Source organism: Rhinatrema bivittatum, chromosome 9 (assembly GCF_901001135.1).
Source record: "Rhinatrema bivittatum chromosome 9, aRhiBiv1.1, whole genome shotgun sequence".
NCBI classification, from domain to species: Eukaryota; Metazoa; Chordata; class Amphibia; order Gymnophiona; family Rhinatrematidae; genus Rhinatrema; species Rhinatrema bivittatum.
Window position 1 is genome coordinate 225,903,929 of NC_042623.1, and position 21,256 is coordinate 225,925,184.

Below are 21,256 nucleotides of genomic sequence, written 5' to 3' on the forward strand. Positions count from 1 at the left end.
TTAATGATACCATCTTGAACTTCTCTTTGGTTAAGTGTTTGTTGAGCTCCCACAGATCTAAAATTGGTCAGTGACCTCCTGTCTTTTTTGCAATGAGGAAGTATGGTGAATAAAAACCCTTGTGTCGTGCATACAATGGAATCAACTGGATTGCTCATTGTTTCTGAAGGGATAGTATCTCTTCCCGTAGTAGTGATTGATGTGGATGTTGTACTTTGCAGACAGGATGTGGGAGTTGAGGTGTTGTTACAAACTGTAGTTGGTATCCCCGTTCTACTACTTCCAGAACCTACTGGTCTGATGTTATGTTCTTCCATTCGACTAACCGAGTCGTGATTCTGCCAGGCGGATTTAAATGGGGTAGTGGTGGCAGTTTCTCTAAAAAGAGGACTGTGGCTTGGCGGAAGACGTAGCTTGTTGATTTTGTGGGCGTTGCCCTCGTGGGCGACCCCTGTGCTGTTGTGTTTGATTTTGCGGTTGTTGTTGAGTCTGCTGCGGTGGAAGGTACGGTTGAGGGTGATAGGACGAGTTCTGTCGCATCGGCCTAGTTGGATAGGACTGTCTATGCCCCGGCGTGTAGTATTTCCTTTCTGAGGAAAATCTGGATGGTTGAGTCAAAGACTGAACCGCTACTGCCTGCTCCTTTAAGTTTGCCACTGTCTCCTGGAATTTATCCCCAAAAAGATTATCCCCTTTGCAAGGGAGACTGGCAAGTTTGGAATGTAGGTCCTCCCGGATGGCGCTAGAGCAAAGCCATGCAAGTCTTCTCGCTGCTATCACTGAGGCAGATATGCGAGAAGAAGTTTCAAAGGATTCATAAATAAATAAATTGTCCTTCATAAATGTCGGATACCCTCTTCCATATCGTTCAGTTGATGACTGGACTCGATGTACAGATGCTCCGATCCCGGAACATTGCTCTTCATTTTTTGAATGCACTCAAACAAATATTGGACGATGTAAAACTGATGTTATTGAATGCGTACAGACAACATTGCTCCCTGGAAAGACTTACAGGCAAACTCATCAAGGAGCTTTTGATCCTTACCCGGTGAGACTGAGGCATGCAGTTTGGATCTTTTGGCTCTCTGCATCGCCGATTCCACCACCAGGGAGGAGTGTGGAATTTGCAGGACCGAATAGCAAGGATCATTTTTCATTCGAAACTTTAAGTCCGTCTTTCTTGACACGGCCGGAATGGAGAATGGTGTTTCCCACGACTTGTCCAGGATGGAATTTAAGATCTTATGCGACGGCAAGGATGTCGGTTCTGCCGGTACATCGAAGATCTTGAGTAAATCTAAGGTGTCCGCCTGAGGATCAGGCAGCTTCTATATTTCCAGATTCAACAATGATCCAACTTTCTCCAGGAACTTTGGATAGGATAGATCTTCCGGAGGAGAGTATGGTTCCGGGGGATCATCCGGGGGATCAGATGGGAATCCCATGGATGAGGACGGTGATGATGGAGGGGAGTTCGGGTCCGTAGCATACCCCAGTTCCTGGTGAACGGGTGCCGGCACTGCTGGAGGTGGTGATCGCTCTTTTACCGGTGGCGGCGTCACCTCCTCCTGGGAGGACGATGGGGATGAATGTGCTGCTTCACTGCCCGCTGTTGAAGTGGGCATGTCAAACGACGCTTGCATGACTCTGAAAAAATCAGAGAGGGCCAGCGAAAGCTGCATAAATTTCTCTTTTGTTTGAGTCGGCATTTTCATTTGGCGCAGAGTCTGGCTGGTTGAGGCGGCGGAGGGTGTAACCCCTGAGGAGACTCCACTTTCCTTCTTTTCTTGTGTGGTCCCTGTGGGGATTCATCAGTCAGGCCATGCCTGGACAATGCATCAGAGCAGATCCTGACCGATGAGCAAGAAGTTCGTGAAGAAGAATGGGATGTGGTCCGGCCTCGTTCTTCACCCGATAATAGAAGGTCCCTAGATGAACGACTACTCTTGGAGAAGTTGTCCGTGCTCGAGGATGTGGATGAGTCGATGGTAACAGAGATGAGTCGACCCTGACGCTGATGCAATGCTCTGGACCCCGGGGTTTGCGTCAGGCACGGTCCAGATGGTCTGGTTGGCGCTCCGTGTGCTTCTTTCGACGCCTTATGCGCCGCTGCTGGCATCGATTGTGTCGCTGCCGACGCGATATGCGTCACTCCCAACACTTCTGTTTGGGAGTGCTTCGGTCTCGATGCTCTCGATGAAGGATGCGTCGCTCCCGACACATGCATCGATGTTGACGCTAGCGGAGTTGACTCCGGCGTGATTTTCGTCGATCGGCCCAGCGAGGGTATCTTCTTTGGCACTGCCGACGTTGGCGCTGGGCTTAAGCTTCGACGCATTTGGTTAGCGTTGCGTCGGGCGGGCGAGTCAGCGCCCCCCGTCTTCGTTCGCTGCTCCGCCGTGAGGAGCCCCTCCGGTGCCGGTGATCGATGTCGGGATGGGTCTCTGTAATTTTTGGAGGCCTTGTGGCGCCGTTTATCATCCGACTTGCGGCCTTCCGACCCCCCAGTCTTGGGGTGCAGGTGTCGACGGATGCTGACCGCCTTACCTTCGGGCCGGATTCCTTCACCGGTCCCGGAGAGGAGTGGGCTTCCGAAGGTGGTCCCTGGGATCCAGCTGGTATTTGTAGCTGTTGAATCTTCTGAGCTCGCTGCCGCTGAGCTCGTGGCAACATCCGGCCGCATTGTGGGCATGAGGCCTGCAGATGAGTAGGCCCCAGGCATTGATAGCATCTTCCCGCAGGTACATTTCTTAAACCCGGAGGGTCTGGGAGTCGTCATTCTTGGTGGCTGAGGAGAACCACGAAGCCCCGCGCACGGAAAGAAGAGACTGAGGAGAATCTCTTCTGCTGCGTGAGAAAGCAGGCGCAGCTGCACAGAGCAAAGCTCTGTATTCTACTTCTGAAGCTCCACCTCCTGGGCTCTGAAGGACAGTTCCCATGACAGCATGGCTAATTCAGCCCTGCTATCAATGGGAAAGGAATTTTTAATGCTGGTAAGTGCTTGAAATAATTGAGGTAAAATGTTGTAAGGTTTCACGCATGATGCATAATGGTTGTTGCAAATTACTTAGAATGCCATTGTAGGGTGCAGTATATGGCATTATTTATCAATAAGAAAACAACTAGTAGGTCTCAGACCTGCATGCCTACAGCCTACCCATGTTAACCTTGTGCCCACACAAAAAATCAATTATGGCTACGCCACTGCATGCTGCCAGCCATCCGTGTCGAGGGCGGGGCAGTGTGAGGCGCTAAAGTTTGGATACTCTAATAGTTAAAGCAGCTTGTCCCTATACCGTCCTCCAGCCCCCCCCCCCCCCCCCCGCCTTTTCATCGCTGACTAGAGAGAACAGTGATGGGCTTTAGACCCAGCCTGAAAACCCTCAAGACAGTAACAAAGCGGCAGAATCTCTTTAGCTAAGCTTCCCTTACAATCCCTATTCACCGAAGAGCTGAGCTCTAAAGAAAGACCCCCTGCCCAGGGCTGGCCTGCAGGACTCCAGCACGGCTGACTTTAGCACAGAAAGACGCCTTCTCCGCATCCCTTATTCTTTTCTTTTCCCCCTTTTTCTGTCTCTTGATTCTGTTTTTCTCCTTTCAGGCAGCTGAGCGGGCCTAGGAAGGGCTCAGGGTCTGTGTTCTGGGAGAGGCAGGCAGAATCTGCTTAGACAGCTGACATTGGGGGATGGGAAGGGGAGAGGCGAGTTTCTCTCATACATGGCATTAGGAATCACGAGGATATCAGGGGCCCATCATGTATGGCCCCCTTCTACAGACTTTTCATCTGCCACTCATCAAAGCTTCTCTCCATATCCCTTCCCATCTGGCACTTATCTGGGAACTGTTTCTCGTGGCTTTGTTTCCTAGAGCTATGCAAAGTGAGGGGGGTGCAGAGTTCTTCCAGGCAGGTGGATGGCATCAGTAGTTGATGTAACAGCTGCTTTCACAGCAGCTGGCACCAGTGCCCCCCTTTCACTGGTGGTGGTAGCATTACAGAGCGTAGTGACTTAGCATGTTTGGCGACAAATAGCTTGCAGCAACATGTCGGCAAAACCACAGACTAGATCTTACAGCGGTGAGTACGTAGGGAAGCTCAGTTTGGAGAAGAAAAAAATGTAAATTAAACAAAGCTCATGTAAAACTGTTTCAGCATTCCTCTTCGCCAAACTGCACTCTGGGCCCTGTATGCTGCACACATTTACTGAATGGTCATGTGGTACGACAGAATCACGCCTTAAGCCACGATCAGAGACCGTGCCTTCCTGGGGTTAAGAAGCCCAACAGAGAATCAAAGACTGCATGATAAAAGTATGAAATCACAAAGTGGGGTGGATGAATGGAGGGCGGGAAGGAATTTACGGAGCATCGAGGATCACACTTTATCAGCCAGACAAGCAGGATAGAATAAAAGAACTGCACTGACCACAGAATGAACAATATGACATGTGGGGCGTTTCAGAGACACCATCAGTGACTGCTTTGCCAGGATCAGTGAGAGATCTTTAGGACCACATACAGGAATGTACAACGCACATTAACATTTTTGATAATTTTAACTTTACTTTTTAAAAGCTTCTGGCACCTCCATCTTACTGCGGCACGGTGGTGCTAGAGAGCTTTCTGTCAAATGGATGTGTGCAAAATCTGCTCTCTGAGGATCAAGCCATAAATCAAAAAACCCTGCAAGAAAAATTGCTGTCTCTTCCAAATACTTATGCCAAGATATAACTGCCATAGCCAGTAATAATTTGGGTAAAATAAAAGTTTGTGATGTCACACAGTGTCAAAAGGTCGAAACAGGACTCTCCATTACCACAGGAAAAGCAAGTTTGCTTTTCGTAAACAGTGTTTTTCATACATAGCTTGATGAATTAGCCATGATTTTAGGATTGAGATCATCTGGCAGCCTTGAACGGAACTGTCTCTCCAAGCTAGTAGAGCTTTGAGCCCTACTGAGCATGTATTTGTGTTCCCATGTGAGCGTAACGTCAGTCTCCTCAGTCTTTGACAAAGCTAGCAGCTGTATAATCTTCTCTCCATGAAGGAGGGCGGCCAACTCATGGCTAATTCATCCTGCTATCTATGGAAAACACCATTTACAATAAGCAAACTTGAATTAGCCATAATCTGTGGGGAGTCCCAAGCTGAGGGTGGCAGCAGAGCATTTACTGGTAAGCAACCCAGGATCCACCATGGACAGAAGACTAGCCTTGTAGAACATGGTGCAGTACGGCCTGTCCCACCGCATAACTAGGCTATCTAGGCAGTAAGGCGATGTGTATGTATGCACAGATGACCAGGAAGCAGCTTTACAAATATCCTCAACGGGTATTTCCTTGAGATGTGCAATTGAGGAAGCTGCTGCTCGAACCTAGTGAGATCTAGTCTAGCTGCAGTATAGCAGTGCTGAATGCAGCTTGTAATCCAGTTGGATAAAGTCCTTTTTGTTGGGATTGTATGATATGAACAGTTTCCTATGTGACTGTGTGTGACGCATATAGTAAAGGTATTGTTACGATCCCGGTCACTAGCTTAGTGACCGGGCCCTTACCTTCCGCACGGACGCCGCATGGTGCCGGTTTTCGGGCCTCCCGAGCCGCGTGGCAGCGGCGTCTCCACGAGGGAGACGCCGCCGAAGACTCCTCCCCTCGGCGGGGGAACGCGCGCGTGCGAGGAACGCCGTTTTGAGCGTTCAGCACCCGGATGTGCTGAACCGCCCCCAAGTGACGTCAGACGCCGGCAGGGCATTTAAAACAGACGCCGGGTGATCTTCACTTTGCCTTTGCAACGCGGTCACTCGTTTGAGCCTTAGTTGCCGTTCCTGCTCGCCTGGTTCCTGATCCTTGCCTGCTCGTTCCTGGATTCTGCCTGACCCCTGACTCGTGCCTGCCTGCCTGCCTGGTTCTCCGTATTCTGCCTGCCTGCCTGACTTCTGACCTCGGCCTGTCTGTATCCAGATCACTGCCTGCCTTGACTCCGGTCCGTGTCCTTCTTCCTGCCTGCCAGCTGCCTGCCTCGACTCCGGTTCGTGACCTCGTTTCTGCCTGCCTTGACTCCGGTTCGTGACTTCGTTTTGCCTGCCCGCTGCCTGCCCTGACTCCGGTCTGTGTCTTCGTTCCTGTCTACTTGCTGCCTGCCTGGACCCCAGTTCGTGCCTTCGCTTCCTAGTTCTTCGGTCCCTTCGCCTAAGTCCCAGCGGTCCGGGTCCCTACGGGCTCCTCCTGGGGGGACCTCGGGCTTCCAGGGCAAAGACTCCTAAGTCCTAGCACCCCGGGCTCCCACAGCTTCTCTGGAGGGGTCACGGGTTTCCAGGTGAAGCTCCACTCTTCCAGCGTGTGTCCTGCCTCCTGACTGTCCTTACCACCGGTCGGCCCAAGGATCCACTTCCGGATTTCGGCAGTCATAACAGGTATTCATACATGCAATGGGCCTCTGCATGTAAGAGAACTGTTCTGAGACAGCCCACTACATAGCACTTAAATCAAGGTCATAGATAATGAAATCAGAGACTGAATACTAGTCTATATGCTACTGACTGTTTCCAAAGACACATCCATGGGAAGCCATCCAAGATGTTTTAGGGATTCTGTTCTACATCAAGAATGTCCTCTTTGTTGCCAGAACTGCCTGATGCTCTAAAGGGAGGTAGTGTCCATCCAGGCCTGCCGCAAGCTGATTCACAGCTTGCTCCATGCCTGTTTGAATATTTCTAAAACAAATGTTTAATTTACAAATGTAAATGTTTTTTCTGAAATTTTCCAGACATAACAGTCATATAACTGTGACAAAGTCAGAGCTTTACACAGTTGTAGTATGGTGCAATATGGTGGAAGATCCATACGAGAAAAACAAGGACAGCACAGAACTGAGGTAATTTTTGGGAATACCATGCTGGGAACCAAAAGGAAAATGCAATGGTCAGCAGATGCAAGAGATAGTGATAGGAGCAGGTGGTACTAAGCAGAACCTTACTTAGAGAGCAGGGAGTCTTTCAAACAGCCTTTGTTCAGAAGCGGTTAGCCATATAAGCCATACAGATGCTGGAAAGAGCAAGCATTCAAACACATGCAGGAGGCAGGGGTCCAAACCAAGAGCCTAGGAGTTGTTAAGGAAGCACAGCCCGGTCAGAGTGAGCCTGTGGTAAGCTCAGCAATACCACTCTAGCTAAAGAATTAAGGACTAGAGAACCTAACACTAGCGGCTTAGTATAGCAAGTGTGTCTGTTTGCAGCACAGAAAGGCATTTTTGGAAAACGCTGTTCTAGGCCACTACCAAACTTTCCAAGTCCAAGACGCACATTCATCTACAAAATTGTTGTGTGGCACACCAAGTAACATGACGTTGGCAGTGTAGACACGGAGAAGATTCATCTGGTCAAAAGAAGAGCGAAAGAAGCATTGGAAGTGCCATCAGAGAGGTTACAGAGATCCACATTGGCTCACCACAATGAAGCATTGTCCCAATGACTTTTGAAACTAACTGGCATGCCTGTTTTATGGCAGGCTGCTCTAGAGGCTCCCCGCACCACCAACTTTAAGCGAATGTGGTTGCATATACTGTATATAAAATGTGGAGATAATTGCAGCTGGTCTTGTTTCTCCAGTCATTACCTATGAATTTCACCTGCCATCTCCATGGCTCCTCTGGTACTAGAGGATGAAATTCAAGCTGCATTTATAGGTTATCCACAGCTTCAGTATACTTTTCAGTAACATTTTCTTGGGCTTTAGTCATTATTTAGCTCCACTGTTGTGCATAGAGGAGTCTTGCTTGGAGCCCCTTCCTCTCCTTTTACTGCTCTCTGCTTCACTCTGTCCACACTCAGCTGCTTTATCATGGGCACATCACCCACCTGCCCCAACCAGCAACTCACCCTGCAGATGCTCCTGCCCCTTCTGCTCCTCATTTCCTGCAGATTCCTGCTCTTTCTCTACTCCTCACCATGCATGAATTTCTCTCTCTATCCCACCCCCTCAGTTCCTCACTGTGAGCAGACCTCCACCCTCCCAGACTTCAGCTCCCTCCATCTTCAGAAGAAAGCAAAAATCTGTGTTGCAGGCAGTTGATTCAGTTAGTTAACTTCACTAGCATATGAGGTTGCTAGAGCTCCTTCACTGCTGCTGCTACCAGCACTCAGAATGAGTTACATTTGATGCTCGGTGCATGTTCTTCCCTTCTCACTCAGCCTGGGGATAAGACAGAGGTTGGAATGATTCAAAGGAGAAGACTCAGAAGGGGAAAGAGGAGGCATGTTGTGTGCAATATGTGTATTTCACAAAGCAGGGCTCGCTATGCATGCCCTGTTTACTGCCCATTAATTCCCACAAATCAGGACTGATGCTCCAGCTAGGAAGGAGAAGCATACATGGCTACCAATGTGCTCAGAAAGGAGCTCTTGCATAATTAAGAGACATCACTTGTATCGTGTTGTTATGAGGTATGAAAGTAGATTCTAGAGATGTGCATTGTTTGAAACAAATAGGTAAAACACAAATAAATCCATATTCAGTTTCATTCGTGGTCCTCTGAAACAAAAGAAGGGGGGGGGGTCCCACGAATTAAACAAAAAATATTTATGTCATTCGCTTGATTTGCCATTCAAATCTATGGTCCATTGAAGTCTATGGCTGTGTACAACTGAGCAAAACAAAACAACTGGTAACTATAGCAACTAACTCTTGCCTATGTAACCAAATAGCCTTGTCAGAGCCTTTTTAGAGCGGAAGCAGGACAAGTTGGAAAGGAAACCATACTAAATGGCTCAGTTGTTATGCGTCCCATCTACCCCGGGAACCCAGCTGCCAGTCTCTGATCACTTTCGCTCGCGGCAGTGAGTAGCTGCCTCCGCCCTTGAGCGCCTGCAACCTCTTCTGCGGTTCCCAACTCCTCTGCGGTTCTTCTCTGCACCTGGCGGGTCTCCCTGCATGGGCCGCAGAGAGACGCCGCTGTCCTGCCTCCTCTGAGCCCCGGCTTAGGTGCGCACGCGACTCCCATCCTTTTAAAGGGGCCACGGCGGGAAAATAACCTGTGGCCCTGGACGATGATATCACTGGGCCTTAGTATTTAAGGCAGGGCCCAGCCACTTGTTCCCTGCCTTGGCACTAGGTCTCCACGATTGCTCATGTGCTTGTTGCCCATTGTTCCTGCTCCTGATTTCTCCTTGGTCTCGTACTTGTTCCCTTGGACTGATCCTCTGGCTTTGACCCTGTTTCGTTGGACTATGCATTGGACTGATTCTCTGGCTTTGACCCCTGCTTCGTTGGGACTATGCTTGGACTATTCCTCTGCTTTGACCTTTGCTCAGCTACCTGGTACCTTGCTTGCTCAGCAGCCTGCCCTGACTCCAGCTTGCTTTGATCTTGTCTACGGTATCCCTCGGACTTGGCCTTTCAGGCTTCGGCCTATCGCTACCTGGGCGCCTTCTGTCTTGCCCTGTTCCTGTCGGCGTCTGGGTCTCTGGATCCCTGCCTTGTCCAGACCGACCTCGGTCCTCTGATACCTCTGCTAGTCCCTGGCAAACCCTTGCTTTTCACCTACTGGGAGTTGTCACACGAAGGCCCATCTAAGACCAGCTGGCCCCGGTACTCAAGGGCTCAACCTGCGGGGAACTAGGGCTGGTATTGGCGAAGCTCCAGTTGGCCTCCGTCTTCTAGTCTGCTCCACCTCCCAATTGTGGGGACCCATAGGGTAGCGTCAACCCCACCTCAGGCCAAGGGTCCACCACCAGCGCAACATCAGTAATATCTTTTCTGTCCACCAACCAACGTGCCCAGTGAACATGACTTCTCAATGACAGGGGACATTATGAGCTTGCTCAGGAGTTGATGGAAACACTTTTTTTTTTTTTTTTTAAATCAATCTGCATTGCTTGTGTTTCCAGAATTACCATGCGAGCATCAAGTTGACTGCAAGCACCTTAAAGGCCTTGCTGCCACCGTGCCTATCTGCCATGCTTCAAATGTACCATCTTAATGTCTTGCTGCCACATAACTACCTGCCATGTTCCAAGTGTACCACTTTAGGGGTCTTACTGCTACAATGCCTGTCTTGCCCCTGATATGCCACTTTATTGGTCTTGCTGTTACTATGCCTGCCTACTATGCCCCTGATATACCACCTTTGGAGTCTTTCTGCTACTATGCTTTCCTGCCATGCCCCTGATATATCACCATAGGGATCTTGCTACTACCAATCTGCCTACCTGCCATGCCCCAAATATACCACCTTAGGGTCTTTTTGATACTCTACATACCTGCTTTGCTTTGGATACACCATCTTCAAAGATCATGCTGCTAATATGTCAACCTGCCATAACTATTATATACCAGCATGGGAGTTTTAGTGTCTCCATGGTTGCTTTTTTGGATCTCAGCTTACTTCTCCCCACCCTGTTTGTTGGTTATACTGAAGTGTTTTGTCCCCAGAAAAAAAATGTGAAAAAAGAAAAGGAAATAAAGTTTCTCTTCCTACATCACCTATTATAGTTGCTGTCAAGGCCTATCTAGGCCTTTGTGCTTTTTGCAATTCCCTGTATTCCACAAACCTTGGTGGTTTAAGTACCTTTGTGCTGTTTGTGATTCCCGGTACTCCACACCTTAGGGATTTGTACACCTCTGTGCTGTTTGGGATTCCCCACACTGTTCACTTTGGAGGTTTTGACATCTGTGTGCTGTTTTCAAGTCCTTACACTGTACACCTTGGGCTTTCAACCCCTCTCTGCTATTTGAAATGTCCTGCATTCTATGGCCTTGGGGGTTTGAGGCCTTTGTGCTGTTTGTGATTCCCACCACTGTACACACTGGGGGTCTTGCTGCCAGTCTGACTTACTGTCATACCCCTGATGATATCCCTTCGGGGTCTTGCTGCCCATCAGCCTGGCTGCCACTCCACAGATTCTACACCTTGGGGGTCTTTCTGCCACTCAGCTTTGCTGCCAAACCCTAGAGTCTACAATTTGGGGGGTCTTGCTGCCACTCATGCCACAGATGGGGGGTCTTGCTGCCACTCATGCCACAGATGTACCATCTTAGGAGTCTTACTGCCAATATTTATTTATTTATTTAGCAGTTTTTTATACCGACCTTCATAGTAGATAACCATATCGGATCGGTTTACATTTTAACAAAGGGTAAAACTGAGGTAACAATTCTGGTAAATAATAGATAACAAAGGAAAAGGAATAAGTCAAAGTTACAATCAACAAGGTATGGAAAACTTGGAGGCTTAAAGACAAGCTGGAAGGAAGATAGAGGCAGGTAGAATAAATATAACATGATACGAATAATTTAACGGGTTAGAGCATATGCTTTAACCAGGAAATGCCAGTGTCCATTGTTCAGGAGGAAGTGTGTCAAAGTCCTTGTAAGAAGTGAGGCTCAAACTAGTGATTATCCGGTGGATCTGAGAAGGCTTGGTGAAAGAGCCACGTCTTTAGTCTTTTTCTGAAGGTTAAGAGGCAGGGTTCCAATCTGAGATTTGCTGGGATATTGTTCCAGATAGCTGGGCCTGCAATTGAAAAAGCTCTGTCTTTGGTCGTAGAGAGGCGAGTGGCTTTAGTAGGGGGAAATTTCAGAGTGCCTTTGTGGATATCTCTCGTTGGTCTGTTAGAGGAGTGGAGTTTGAAAGGGATATCCAGGTCGAGTTGGAGTTGCTGATGGATGGTTTTGTGTATTAGGGTAATAGATTTGTACAGGATTCTGAAATTTACTGGTAACCAATGTAGGTTTCTGAGGACGGGGGAGATGTGTTCACCGCGGCTGGTGTTGGTCAGCAGTCTCGCTGCCGCATTTTGTAACATCTGCAGTGGTTTGGTGGTAGATTTAGGGAGGCCTAGAAAGAGGGCACTGCAGTAATCTATTTTGGCGAACAGAAGAGCCTGGAGGACTAGCTGCCATGCCTAAAATGTACTACTTTGGGGGCCTTACTGCCACTGTCCTGATAAACCACCTTGGAGGTCTTGCTGCCACTCTGCCTTGCTACCATACCCAGATTTTACATCTTGGGAGTCTTGCTGCTATACCTCAGACTCTTCACCTTGGGGTCTTCTTGCCACTGAGGGTGGCCACTTTGCATCTCTCATGGTGTCAGGAATCTTCATGCCACTGTTAGTGCTGTTTTGTCCTTCTAAAAGCACCTGTGTTTTATTTCTGCCAACTTTTCTCCTTTACTGCCCCCCTTCATGGTGCCTTAAGATATTCATGCCACTTGGTACCACTTTGCCCCTCTTGTGCTGCTTTTGGGGATTCATGCCAGTTATCATGTCCTCTTTTGAATGGGGCATTCTTTACACTTTGCTGATGCTTTGCTTCTCTGATGGTGCCTTGGAGAACTCTTGCCCATTACAGTGCCACAGGCTATTCCTACCAATGTTGGTACTACTCTGCCATGGTCTTGGTGCCTTGGCATTCTCTTCCCACACCTTTAATTATAACTGATTAGGAAATCCCAATTTTGAAGCTCAAAATAGGCTGTGTTGCTCTCTCCATTGACTTTGAAAATAAAAAATGAATAAAAAGAAATTAAAAATGTATTTTGTTTGAAACAAATGGAGGTGTCCTATGAAACAAACAAAAATTCTGCCCCTGCACATCCCTAGCCAAGTCCAGATGCTGGTCTTGACCTGAGCATCAGGGAGTAGTGATTTTTCCAAGGAACAGCCTAATCAAGTCTGGAAGCATACTGCTTGGAAAACACTGGCCTAGATTTTGGAGCCAGATAATACATACAAACCTGTGGTACACAAATGATTTGCTCTGGGGCCACAGGGCATGAACTATGCTGTAACTGTAAGACAGAATAAAAATACTATTCCTGCAAAATTTATCTGGCAAAGCAGTCGTTTCAAACATTCTGGCAGAGGTCCAAGCCAGTTCATGAGGGAACAATTTTTCTTTCATTGCCATGTATCTAATGCTATAATACTGAATATGATTTCTATTTCTTTAAAACAGTTACTGAAATTTTATTTTAAAATTTCAGCATGAAAAAGCCTTTATATAAATTGACATTTGCTAAATGTATTTTAAACAGTGTGACTGGTTGCTTTTGTAATATTTCTATTCTTTATTAATAAAGTTTATGTTGATACACAAAATAGAGTAAAAATTGGGTAGAAATGTTGAATTAATTTAATGTCATCTTTGTGAGTCCTCTTTGCAAGGATAACATTCTTCAGGAATTTTCATGCAGTCGCTGCCTACTAACAGAAATTTGTACTATTTGTCTTGAGTATACAGTCCCTGTTTACTGACTTGGCATGTTTTTAACACAGACTATTAGTTGGGTCATGAATAACCCTCCCTCTTTTTCTCACATTTTCCTAAACATTTTAAAGCTTGTGGTTACTTTTCAAAGCTTAGAGTTCAGAGTTTGATGGCTCTGTGACTGAAAATACTTCCCCTCCTTTTGCACTTTCTGCATCCTTTCTATTTACTGAGTATGTCAGATCTATGCAATCAGGACTGCCAAAACCAGAGCACTCTTCCATGGGCTTTTCCAGCTCTGACGTAGAATCAGACGCTCCATAGGACAGCAATGTAAAAAATCATGAGGATACATTACAGTAGCACATATATTCCCAATCCAAGGATGCAGAAAATGTGGGAGGTTCAGTTTTGGAGATCCTGGCAACTATCACTTCACCCTCTTATGTCATTACATCAGAAATCTTATGTGAAATACAATATCATGTTGCACATGCATGTTACCAGATCATGCAAGGTGGAAAGTCATGTTGCTGTCCAGTTCATGTCTCAGGTACACGGGAATGTCACCGGCAGTACTTGTTTGTACACATTTATGATCAAGTGTTGTCCAGTACTACAGTGTTAACGAACAGGGTTCTGAAATGTTGTAGTGCGTTATAAATGTAGAAAGAAAAAAAAACTGTGTCCTTGTACATCTCATATAATTTTGAGCAATAACAGAAAATCATTTGTGACATAATGACTTTGCAAAAAGGCTATGGATCATCCGTAACTGAATTTCCTGACTTTAGTGTGTTTTACATTAGAATGAATACATTTTTCTAATGATTATTTTGGGTTGAATTTATTATTTGGCTTATTATTCATATATATCTCCACAGCAATACTGTTGCACGATGAAGAATCAATGTCTCTCCACAGTAAGTTGGAGCACTGTAAAACCCAGACCACCGTCACTACCCTCTTCATAAGGTACAGCCAAGGATAATTCTATAGCTCTTTACAGCTTTATGACAATGACATCCAGAGTCACAAAAAAAAATTCCATAGATGAAGGTAGCACTAGGTTTATCCGGGTGTTCACTTGATGGGCTTGTGTCAGGAAATTTATCTACTGCATCACTGAAGATCGCTGCTTGCTGAAGCACGAACTCTGCCAAACTTTCCTTTATCAAAAAAGCTCAAGCCTTTCATTATCACCTCCTTCATTTTCTTTATGTTTATTAAGATTTATGTATCGCTTATACACCACAGACTAAGCGATGTACAATGGTAACATCCATAAAATCATATAAAAATAATACATCACTTTAAAATAATCAACTGAATGAAAATACAAAGGACATATTTAAATAAAATAGTCAAAATAAAAACAAATTATATAAAATAAACCAAGCAGCTTAATACTGATCTTAAAAATAAACGTTAAAAAAAGCTTGCTTAAATAAGAACATTTTAAACATTTTCCTATTGCTACTGAAAGGTCTTCTGTCAGCTCTGTATCCAGGTGTAGCTCTTGGTTTGGTGGCTTGTAATACACTCATTCCAGGAAGTGTGTTGCGTCGGAGGTGGATCCTTGGGCCGAGGTGGGGTTAATGCAACCCGTAGGTGAGGACCTATGGGTCCCCACCATCGGCAGGTGGAGTGGGCTGAAGGTAGAGGCTGCTGGAGCTTCACCTATACCAGCCCTTGTTCCCCATGGGTTGAGCCTTTGGGTGCCAGGGCCAGCAGGACTTAGGTGGGCCTCGAGGTTGGTTAGCAAGAGAGATTGGTTCATCCCAGAGACAGCAGACGATAAGTTGCATAGTCCTACCCTAGACTGGGTACAGTACTGGAACTCAGGCGCCAATAGAATGAAGATTAGCCAGGGGCACGAGCAAAGGTAGGCCGAAGCTTAATAAGTCCAAGTCCACGGAATAGGCTAGAAGAGGCGTCAATGACAGGCTTGGATCGGGGCCGGCGTCAAAGCAGAGGTCATGGCAAGCAATGCTGAATTCTGATCATGGAGAAGTCAATAGCGTAGTCAATCAAGGCAATGGTCTGATCACGGAGAAGTCAATAGCATTAGTCAGGCGTAGCGGAGGTCTGGGTCTGGAGATAGGCAGTAGCGTAGTTAGGCGTAGCAGAGGTCTGGGTCTGGAGATAGGCAGTAGCATAGTCAGGCGTAACAGAGTCGATATCTGTAGAGTCAGTCCAAAACATAGACAGGGCAGGAATGAAGAAGACAGGAACCGGGAACAACGAAGGTCAGGAATGAAGAGTAGAGAGGATTCTCTAGCAGCAACAAGTACTCGAGTAGCAAGAAGACCTGTTGCAAAGGCAACGCTATGGAGGGAAGCCTGCGCTTAAATACACTGGAGAGTTTTGTCATCATCCGGGGCCGCGGCCAGGTTCCCACCGGGGGCCCTTTATAAGGATCAGCGATACACATGCACCTAGGGAGAGGCATGGAGCGGGTAATGGCGTCTCTCTGTGGGCCAAGCGGAGAGGCCCGACAAGCAATGGCATCGTGACCTGCAACACTGGGGACCATGGCAGAGCCGGCGGCACCAGGGACTGCCCGAGGTCGGAGCCGGCAGCCCACCACCGCTAGAGAGGAGGAACCAGGAGCTGGAGTCTGTAAGAAGGTGAGGGGGCAGCGCTGAGGGTCTGCCGTGGATGGGATGCGTAATAGTACCCCCCCCCCCTTTATGCCCCCCTCTTGGAGGTCAGGGTTTGCCCAGGTGAGCAAGATGGTAATTCAGGAGGAAAGTTTTGTCCGGGATGTTCTGAGCTGGTTCCCCTCGAATTCTCTTCGGGTCCGTAACCCTCCCAGGAAAGGAGGTATTCCCACTGGCGGCCCCTATGGTGGACATCTAGGACTTTGTGTACCTTGTACTTTGCGTCGGTTTCTGCCACCAATGAAGGTGGCTAAGGGGCTTTCCGGGCAGGCCAAGATAGAATCACAGGTTTTAAAAGCGAAGGAGGCAGCTGAAGCTGGTATGTAACAGGTAACAGGGAATGGACCAATATATCTAGGGGCGAATCTCTGGGACGGTATTCGAAGTCGGATGTACCGAGTACTTAACCAGACTTTCTGGCCAGGGAGGAATTCAGGAGCCGAGCGACGTCAACTGTCAGCAGTTCTTTTGGCCTGGGAAGCGGCCTGACGCAAGCGGAGATTTGTCTGCTCCCATAACGTCTTAAGGGCATCCGCAGTAGCCTGTGTTGCAGGGGATGGCACTGATAGAGGTATGGGCAATGGTGGTTGTGGTTGTTTCCCATAGACAACTGAGAATGGTGATATTCCAGTAGCAGTGGCGATGTGAGAATTGTGAGAAAACACTGCACAGGATAGGAGGTCAGACCAATTGTCTTGTTGGTCATTGATGTAAGCGCGCACAGGAAGGCCTTCAAGGCGCGATTCATTCGCTCAGCTTGCCCATTGGCTTGGGGATTATAGGTGGTTGTTAAGCTGATGTTAATACCGAATTTTCGGCAGAGGGCACGCCAGTACCTGGCAACAAATTGAGGTCCCCTGTCTGAAACAATGTCCTTGGGTTAGCCATGCAGTCTAAAGATATGATGGAAAAATAGACGTGCTAGCTCTGGAGCAGATGGTAGGCCCGGTAGAGGGACGAAATGGGACATTTTTGAAAATTGGTCTATGGTTACCCATATTACGGTGTGACCCTTTGAAGGCGGCAAATCCACGATGAAATCCGTAGACAAATGAGTCCATGGTTCTTCAGGTGCTGGAAGTGGTTGTAGAAGACCCAAGGTCGACCGACTGGGGGTTTTTGCTGTGCACAGATGTTACAGGATTCAACGTACACCTTCGCATCAGAGACCATGGTGGGCCACCAGAAGAACCACTGGAGCAGTGCTAACATTCACACTCATCCTGCATGACCAGCGAATTTGGAATCATGTGCCCAGCGAAGTTCAAAATCGAATCTGGAAAAAAACAAGGCCCATCAAGCTTGACAGGCGTTGAGACGTTGTGCTTGACTCAAATGTTCCAGATTCTTATGATCGGTGAACACTGTGAATTTGTATTGTGCGCCCTCTAGCCATGGGCGCCATTCTTCGAGAGCCAGTTTTATGGCAAGTAGTTTGCGATCCCAGATGCTGTAATTTTACTCTGCAGTTGAGAATTTACGGGAATAAAAAGATTAGGGAGCTATGGTACCAGAGGTGGTGCGTTGACTCAGGACTGCCCCAGCCCCAATGGCGGAGGCATCAATTTCCACTACGATATGACAATTTGGGTCGAGATGGTGCAGACAGGACCCTTTCTGGAAGGTTTCCTTCAGATGATGGAAGGCTGTGATGGCCTTAGGGGCCAATTTCGCGTGTCTTGACCTTTACGAGTCAAGGCCATCAACGGAGCAGTCAGAGTAGAATAGTGTGGAATAAAATGACGATAGTAGTTTCAGGAATCCCAAGAAGCACTGTAGCCAATCCCGGATTCCTTTTAGTTTAGCTGGATCCATGGCAAACCCTTGCCAGGAAATGATATAACCAAGGAAAGGTAGGCTGGATTTCTCGAACAAGCATTTGTCCAATTTTGCAAACAGATGGTTCTCATGAAGGCGCTGAAGAACGGTTCAGACATCAGCGCAATGGGTATCAAGGTCTTTGGAAAAGATGAGGATGTCAACCAGGTAAGTCACGACTTTGGTATACAGTAGATCTCTGAAGATTTCGTTCATCATTCGTTGGAATACAGCGGGCGAATTACAGAGGCCAAAGGGCATCATCAGGTATTCGTAGTGCCCGTCCCAGGTGTTAAAGGCAGTTTTCCAAATGTCATCGGGATGGATTCTTACCAGGTTATATGCTCCGCGTAGGTCCAGTTTTGTAAAAATGGAGGCATCCTGGGGGCGATCAAATAATTCGGAAATTAATGGCAAGGGATATTTATCCTTACGGGTGATGGCGTTTAGGCCGTGGTAGTCAATTCACGACCTAAGTGACCCATCTTTCTTGGTCACAAAAAAGAATCCTGCCCCAGTGGGAGAAGTGGATGGACGGATGGATCCCTTCACGAGATTTTCTTGGATATATTCCGTCATCGCCTTTGTCTGGAGCAGAGACAGAGGGTAGGTGCGTCCTAGAGGAGGCGTGGTTCCTGGAAGGAGATCGATTGGACAATCAAAATTTCAAAGAGGCAGAAGGAGGTCAGCCTTTTGCTTGGAGAACACGTCCTCAAAGGCTGCATAGGGAGCAGGTATGCCAAAGGACGTAGTAGCCAGAGGAACCACGGATGGCGGTATCACTTTCTGGAGACAGGACTGGTGGCAGACAGGACCCCATTCCACCAGTTGCAATGAACCCCAGTTGAATTGGAGAGAATGTTTCTGTAGCCAAGGGAGTCCAAGAACTATGGGATGGATGGATTTCTCCAATACTAGCAATTCGAGTTCCTCGGTATGTGAGGCGCCAGTGCATAACTGGACAGGTTCCTTAGTCAAGGAAATTCGGCCGGGTAACGGCTCTCTGTAGATAGAAGCAATATATAGAGAAGTTTCAAGCGAGCGGATCTTTATGCCCAAAAGCTGAACAGGGTCCTTGAGAAATAAATTTCCTGCTCCGGAATCTACCAGAGTAAGAAACGGAAAGGACCGGGAATCCCAGATCAGGGTGACTGGTACAGATAACTGAGGGGCTGGAGAGGATGCGCCCAAGTTCAGGACCCCTACTGAACTTGGGCCAAGGAGTTTCCCGGACGGATAGGGCAAGTCTGTAGATGGTGGTCAGGTGCTCCGCAATAAAGACACAAACCGGTTTGTCTCCTCCGGAGGCGCTCTTCCAGTGTCAGCCACCCATGACCCAACTGCATAGGCTCTTCCGTATTGACCACCTTATTGTCACTGCTGAGGCAGGGTTGGTAATAGGTGGTGAATGGGAGTGAACCTGCGAAGGCTTCTTGGGCATCCGACTCTCCCGGTGACACTCTTGGAAATGATGGTCGATTTGGCCTGCCAGGTCTATAAGGTCCTCAAGAGAGAAAGGGAGTTCCCGTGCAGCCAACTCATCTTTCAGCTGCGGGGAGAGACCATCCAGGTAGATAGCTCGGAGGCAGTCTTCCTGCCAAGCGAGCTCAGTAGCCAAAGTTCGAAACTCGATGGTATAGTCGAAAAGACTTCTTTGACCTTGACGGAGATGTTAATAAGCTGGTGCTTGCCATAGCATGACGCCCAGCATCATCGAAGGTCCGTCGAAACACAGCCACAAACTGAGTCAGTTCTTTCAACAAGGAATCCGAGCGTTCCCACAGGGGGGAAGCCCATGCCAGCGCCTTCCCCTCTAGGCGGGATAAGATGAAGATGACCGTCAATTCATCCTGGAGGACAGAGGGCTGCAGAGCGAATTGCATATAACATTGGTTAATAAACCCTCTGCAGAGTCTGGAGACACTGTTGAAGCGTGGGGGCGCTGGGAGTGCCAACAAGGCTCAAAGCATTGATGGAGGTAGCTGAGGATGAGGAGGAGTCGGAAGAGGAACTAGATTAGTGAGGGAATCAAGCAGGGCGTGAAGAAGATCCATGGAGGAGGCAATGCCTCAAGAAACTGCTGCTGTTCTTGTACCTTGGATGCAAGGCCTGGGATGGCCTGAAGGGCACGCGGCTCCACAGAGTCCATGGCCTTTGCAACCTGTTGAGTCAGAGGTGGACCCTTGGGCCAAGGTGGGGTTGACGCAGCCCATAGGTGATGACCTACAGGTCCCCACCATCGGCAGGTGGAGTGGGCTGAAGGTAGAGGCCGCTGGAGCTTCACCTATACCAGCCCTCGTTCCCCGCAGGTTGAGCCTTTGGGTGCCTGGGCCGGCAGGACTTAGATGGGCCTCGAGGTTGGTTAGCAAGAGAGGTTGGTTCAGCCCAGAGACACCAGACGATAGGTGGCATAGTCCTACCCTGGACTGGGTATGGTACTGGAACTCGGGCGCCAATGGAATGAAGATTAGCCGGGGGCACTCGAGCAAAGGTAGGCCGAAGCCTAATAAGTCCAAGTCCAAGTCCAGGGAGTAGGCTAGAAGAGGTGTCAATGACAGGCTTGGATCGGGGCTGGTGGGAAAGCAGAGTTCGTGGCAAGCAATGCTGAGTTCTGATTACAGAGAAGTCAATAGCATTAGTCAGGTGTAGCGGAGGTCTGAGTCTGGAGATAGGCATTAGCGTAGTCAGGCGTAGCAGAGATCTGGGTCTGGAGATAGGCGGTAGCATAGTCAGGCGTAGCAGAGGTCTGGGTCTGGAGATAGGCAGTAGTGTAGTCAGGCGTAGCAGAGGTCTGGGTCTGGAGATAGGCAGTAGTGTAGTCAGGCGTAGCAGAGTCGACATACGAAGAGTCTGTCCAAAACACAGACAGGGCAGGAACGAAGAAGACAGGAACCGGGAACAACGAAGGTCAGAAACAAAGAGTAGAGAGGATTCTCTAGCAGCAACGAGTACTCGAGTAGCGAGGAGACCTGTTGCAAAGGCAACGCTATGGAGCGAGGCCTGAGCTTAAATACACTGGAGAGTTTGATGTCATCATCTGGGGCTGTGGCCAGGTTCCCACCGCGGGCCCTTCATAAGGATCAGCGATGCGTGCACGCTTAGGGAGGGGCGTGGCACGGGTAGTGGCGTCTCTCCGCGGGCCACGTGGAGAATCCCGACGAGCAATGGCATTTTGACCTGCAACACTGGGGACCATGGCAGAGCCAGAGGCACCAGGGTCGACCCGAGGTTGGGGGCCAGCGGCCCACCACCACTAGCGAGGAGGAACCAGGAGCTGGAGTCTGTGCAAGAAGGTGAGTGGGCTGCGCCGCGGGGCTGCTGCGGACGGCATACGTAACAAAGTGTTTCTGGGTTGGACCAGTTTCTACTTTACTCCAAAACAACACCATTTGTGGATTATTTTTTAAATTCCCTAAGTCCTCTATGTGAAGAGCAACCTTCTTCCCCCTTCCATCCCCCACTTTCCTTTCTCATTGCGCCAGTACAGAGCACTGGGATATCTTAAAAATGGTGATATGTCATTTTTGCTTTTACTTCTTAATGTTTCCAACATACTCTTCTTCTGTTAAT

At 48.2% G+C, this 21,256-nt stretch overlaps 1 protein-coding gene across 1 annotated transcript in view; it reads right to left on the bottom strand.

Moving 5' to 3' along the window:
- HS6ST1 (heparan sulfate 6-O-sulfotransferase 1) overlaps positions 1–21,256 on the bottom strand; it is a 469,902-nt gene that overhangs the window by 55,405 nt on the left and 393,241 nt on the right. The window lies entirely within an intron of this gene.